The following is a 6,000-nucleotide window of genomic DNA, read 5'->3' as shown; positions in this document are numbered from 1 at the left end:
GATTTGGGAAGCCATTCCTTCCTAATCTAGGTATGTCAACAAAACTTTCAGGTCTGAAGGCTGCTGAACACTAAATAACTCTAAATAAGTGAAATAGCTAAACTACTCTAGCTATTCTGCCATCTATTCCCTTTATTGATAGACAAAGCTAAATTGGTAACTGTAAACCTCTGAATTATGCCATGACTTTCAAGGCGAAGTCCAGACTTATTTGAAATGTCTTCACAAATGTGGCTTATAACAATCTCTGCCCACTTCCCTCAAAGGTTTTCTCTCTGTCTGTACTTTTCTGCTTATAAACTCCTTAATACCCTATTCTCATACATGTCTTTCTTGTGTTCTACAAGTACCTTCCTCCCTTCTGAGTTTTTTTTCAGAAAGACTAAAATATGCTAAGTATCTTCTTATGCTTTAGAAGTCTTACGGCAAAAAATCTGTACTGACTCAAATATAGAATACTTAGTAGGCGTGAATGAACTCTTGAAAAATATCATATTTTCAACTCCATGTCCTTATATTCATATTAAAGAAAATTAAACAAGATAAATATCATTTGAGCCAGGTGTGGTGGCTGATGCCTGTAATCCCAGCAACTCAGGAGACTGAGGCAGAAGGACTACTTGAGGCTAGCAGTTCAAAACCAGCCTGGGCAATGTAGCAAGACCCTGTCTCTGTGTTTGTGTGTGTGTGTGTGTGTGTGTGTGTGTGTGTTTATATATTTATATATGTGTGTATATACATGCATATATATTTATATATATGTATTATATATAGATAAGATGATTATTAAGTTAACTGGTTTCTGAAGAACTCTTTTTTCCCCCTAAGGAGTTCTAAGAGACATATTTTATATTTCTAGAGCAAATAAACTTTAACTTCTTTTTTTTGTTTTATTATTAAATGAATATTTTGTTATAATATTAAATGAATAAATATTTGAGATGCCCTTGTCTTTATGTTCAGACCCCTGCAATTTTTCTGTTAAAATCAAAAAGCATGTGAAGTGTTACTATGAATTCGGTAATTTTATTTCAAAGAGCTAAATATAAGAATGTTATTTTCTTCTCTTCTGCTGCATGGTTGTCTTTTGTGTTTTCACTTGATTTTCCTCTTTATCCTCTTGGAATTTAGACTCTGAAGCTTGAATTTCCTTCCTTTTTTTCAACAAAGTGAAGGCATGGCATGAAGTCAAAAGTAAATTCCTGTACTTAAGTGCTAGCAACCATTACAGGCTTCTTGAGGCCAAAGCCTGCCTATCAGATGCTTATTGGTTGGGCGACCATATGTTCTAAGGCAGGGGCACTTGACTAACTTTGAAGAAGTTGAATTTTGATACAATGTTGCCAAAAATTAAAAAAAAGTAACCAAATACATCACCCTGTGTATTAAGTATTTGTCTGGCAGGATACTGAAAACCTAAAATATAGCCCACACATGCAAACTTGTTGGAAGACAAAGTACATTTTTCAGCAAGTTAGAGTCTCAGAATAAGAAAAGCCAAACTAGTCTGGATTTTATTTATTATTTTATTTATTATTTTTATTTTTTTGAGTCGGAGTTTCACTCTTGTTGCCCAGGCTGGAGTACAGTGGCGCTATCTTGGCTCACTGCAAACTCCTCATCCCGGGTTCAAGTAATTCTCCTGCCTCCACTCTTGAGTAGCTGGGATTACAGGCACCCACCACCACGCCCAGCTAATTTTTTTGTATTTTTTAGTAGAGACAGGGTTTCACCACGTTAGCCAGGCTGGCCTTGAACTCCTGACCTCAGGTGATCCGCCCATCTCAGCCTCCCAAAGTGCTGAGATTACAGGCGTGAGCCACCGTGCCCAGCCGCTAATCTGGATTTTAACATTGTCCTTCTACCTTCCTCTACTGCCAAGCTCCAGAAGGACCCAAACCATGTAGCATGGAAGAGAAAATTATTTTTTGCATTTTAAAATCAGAGTATTGCTTTTGACTCAGCAGGATTTCAATTTACATATGTAAAGGAAAATATAAAATTACAAGGACTGGATACTAACTCACATAAATCCTATGTTGAGTGAGTAGTTTTGAGATTTTTATAACTCTTCTATTATAAACATTTAATCCTCAATACATTGTTCTTCAGCATTTTCTGTTTCAGACTGTATGATATTCTTTAATTTTCATAACAGTCTTATATAGTAAGTAATAGTAGCTGATTTCACATTTGAGGAAACTGAAGTTCTGTGATTTCAAATACTTAATCAAGACTGGCCAGTTTTTAGAACTTGAGTTGTAACTGCATCAGAATTTGATTTCTGAGAGCATCAGAGCTCTGATCAGGTCTTCTTACTTTAATCTTAGACTTTTAGCCAATTTTGTTACTCTAGTACATTACTATCAGAAGTTTATATATATATACACATGCACACACACGTATATATACATAAGTTTATATAAGAGTGTTTATGTATATGTGTGTGTGTATTTATTGGGAGAGATTTCATTGAATGTAACACATAGAATTTTATATTCATAAGTTATGTAAAACTTCTTTTCTTTTTTTTGAAACGAAGTTTCGCTCTTGTTGCCCAGGCTGGAGCACAATGGCGCGGTCTCGGCTCGCTGCACCCTCTGCTTCCCAGGTTCAAGGGATTCTCCTACCTCAGCCTCCTGAGTAGCTGGGATTACAGGCATCCACCACCATGCCCGGCTAATTTTTGTATATTTAGTAGAGACCGGGTTTCACCACGTTGACCAGGCTGGTCTTGAACTTCTGACCTCAGGTGATCCACCCGCCTCAGCCTCCCAGAGTGCTGGGATTACAGGCGTGAGCTACCACGCCCTGCCAAACAGAGCCTCACTTTGTCACCCAGGCTGGAGTGCGATAGTGTGATCTCAACTCACTGCAGCCTCTGCCTCTCAGGTTCCAGTGATTCTCCTGCCTCAGCCTTCCGAGTAACTGGGATTACTGGCATGTGAGGTCGCCATCCCTGGCTAATTTTTGTATTTTTAGTAGTGTCGGGGTTTCACCATGTTGGCCAGGCTGGTCTTGAACTCTTGACCTCAGGTGGTCCACCTGCCTTGACCTCCCAAAGTGCTGGGATTACAGGCGTGAGCCACCTCACCTGGCTTTTTTTTTTTTTTTTAATAATTTAATATTTATGGAACTTTGGAATAGGATAATAAACTGTAGAATTTATATTATGAATTTTAAGATTAATAAAATTTTGAAGATTTCAATATATATATATTTTTTACCCAACATTTCTTACCCAGAAGTATCGCTAAAATTATGTAAAAGCAAGATTTTTTCGAGATTGAGTCTTGCTTTGTTGCCCAGGCTGGAGTGCAGTGGTGTGATCTCAGCTCACTACAACCTGCACCTCCTGGGTTCAAGCGATTCTTGTTCCTCAGCCATCTGAGTAGCTGAGATTGTGGGGTTGTACCACCATGCCTGGCTAATCTTTGTATTTTTGTAGAGATGAGGTTTCACCATGTTAGCCAGGCTGGTCTTGAATTCTTGACCTTCAGTGATCCTACTGCCTTGGCTTCCCAAAGTACTGGGATTACAGGTGTGAGCCACTGTGCCTGGCCAAAAATAAGATTTTTAAAAATGTGAAACTACCATATTGGATCACATTTGCTGTACTCTGAGAATAAGGAGTAGTAAACAACTCTTTTTTTTTTTTTTTTTTTAAAGACAGAGTTTTGCTCTTGTCACCCAGGCTGGAGTTCAATGGCGCAATCTTGGCTCACTGCAACTTCCCCTTCCTGGGTTCAATCAATTCTCCTGCCTCAGCCTCCCTAGTAGTTGGGATTGCGGGCACCCACCACCACGCCCAGCTAATTTTCGTATTTTTAGTAGAGACGGGGTTTCACCGTATTGGCCAGGCTGGTCTCAAACTCCTAATCTTAGGTGATCTGCCCGCCTCAGCCTCCCAAAGTGCTGTGATTACAGGCGTGAGCCAGCATGCTCAGCCAACTCTTAACATAAAATGTTACTTTTATAAATTAGGAAGACTTTAATTGTCTACCCCATGACCGAAACTTGCTTCTTGATACTCTGGAGTCAGTCACTTTCTAATAGATCTATAAATGATTTAAAACATTTTGTCTATTTTTCCCTTGTAATGCATGGCTATGATGTGTCATTCTGTTCAGAAATCCTCTGTGATTTCCCATTGCCTTCAAGACAGTCTAAATTCTTGGACCAAGGCCTTCCATTGTCTAGCCTTGCTCAACCTTTCTAGAATTCTCTTCACTCAACTCAAGCTATGGCTTTTACCTTGTATGCTTTGGTAGCCTTTGCATCCTTACTCTGTTACCTCTATACTAAAAAATTCAGTCTGCACAAATGATATCTTTTCCCTAAAACCATCTTTGATTCTTTAGTTTTGAGCAATTTCTTTATTCTTTGAATTTCATAAGGTGTAGCGTGTTTCACAACACATATACATTTGTAATCTCTAAAATACATAATTTTATACCTCTATTTAGTTCTGTTACTGATTCAGGCAAATTTTCATTCTTTTGTTTTTTTTGAGACCGAGTCTCACTCTGTCACCCAGGCTGGAGTGCAATGGCACGATCTCAGCTCACTGCAACCTCCATCTTGTGGGTTCAAGTGATTCTCCTGCCTCAACCTTCCTATTAGCTGGGATTACAGGCACCTGCCACCAGACCCAGATAATTTTTGTATTTTTAGTAGAGATGGGGTTTCACCACATTACCCAGGCTGGTCTCAAATTCCTGACCTCAAGTGATCTGCCCTATTCGGCTTCCCAAAGTGCTGGGATTACAGGCATGAACCACCGCGCGCAGCCAAATCTTCATTCTTTTAAAATTAACTTTGAGTTATAATTTATATACAATAAAAATGTACACATTTGGAGAGTATACTCTGAGTTCTATGAGTTTTGACAAATGTACACCTAAGTGTAACCACCCCCATGGTCAAAATCAGGGTATTTCCATCATTCTTTAAAATTTTTTGTGCTTTTTTTTTGCAGTCAGTTTCTATCTCTCCTCTCATCCCTGACAGCAGGAAAAGATGGATCTGCTCTCTGTCACTTTCGATTATGAAACTTTTTTTCTAGAATTTCACACCAGTGGATTCATACAGTATGCACCTTTGTGTCTGGCTGCTTCTCAGCATTTTTTTTTTTTTTTTTTGAAAATCATCTATTTTGTTCAGTGTATCGGTAGTTTGTTCTTTTTTTAGCTGAGCAGTATTTTATTATATGGATGTGCCACAGTTTGTGCATTCACATGTTGATGGACTCATTTCTAGTTCAGGTCATTTTTTTTCCATTTGGCAATTTATATCACATGTACCATTATCCTCAATTAGTAAATGATTGTGTACTAGTATGATTATATCAGTGTGTATCTTTGGAGGAAGACCTGTGGCGATACATCTTTTAGATAACGGTGTTAATTTCAGGGGAGATGATGTGTCTACTTTTTTCTGTCTGTGGCTCACTATTTTACCTCAGTTTAAGCCTATGAGCTTGATACCGGTAGGGACTATTAAATTTTTCTTATAGTCTCAGTGTGTAAGACAGCAACTGCTGTACCCTCATCTTTGTAGTTGTGTTTGTTTTAGTAATAGCAGCAGCAGTAGTAATAATAACATTTCTTGAGCACTTGGTATAATAATCATATGATGTAGGTCCTATTATTTGCATTTTACAGATGGAGAAACAGGCTCGGAATGTAAAACAACTTGCTTCTCTGAATCTATAGTCCTCACTTTTAACTCTACTGCCTCAGTGCTTAATAATTGCTTATTGAACAAATATGATTGTGTAAATGAATAACATTTGCTTTATAGATCTGTGGACATAGTGTTAATTACACCTCATGTGACTTACTGGTATAGTCTTGACTTTCATCATTCTTCCTTGTCCCCACAATACATTAATGATGTGACATTATTATTCACATACACACAGAACAATCTAGAAATACATTATAGCTGACTGTAACGAGGTTACTCTCTGTGTCAGAGACAGCCTGGATGAATGCCTGA

General features: G+C 38.1%; 1 protein-coding gene across 1 annotated transcript in view; it reads left to right on the top strand.

Annotated features, from left to right (window-relative positions):
• The window catches only part of TMEM135 (transmembrane protein 135), a 276,833-nt gene that overhangs the window by 229,370 nt on the left and 41,463 nt on the right, over positions 1-6,000 (top strand). The gene's annotated exons all lie outside the window — the stretch shown is intronic.

The sequence above is a fragment of the Mandrillus leucophaeus genome, unplaced genomic scaffold (assembly GCF_000951045.1).
Source record: "Mandrillus leucophaeus isolate KB7577 unplaced genomic scaffold, Mleu.le_1.0 Scaffold276, whole genome shotgun sequence".
In the NCBI taxonomy this organism is placed as follows: Eukaryota; Metazoa; Chordata; class Mammalia; order Primates; family Cercopithecidae; genus Mandrillus; species Mandrillus leucophaeus.
The sequence above is the reverse complement of the archived record's forward strand: the minus strand, read 5'-3'. Positions and strand labels throughout refer to the sequence as shown.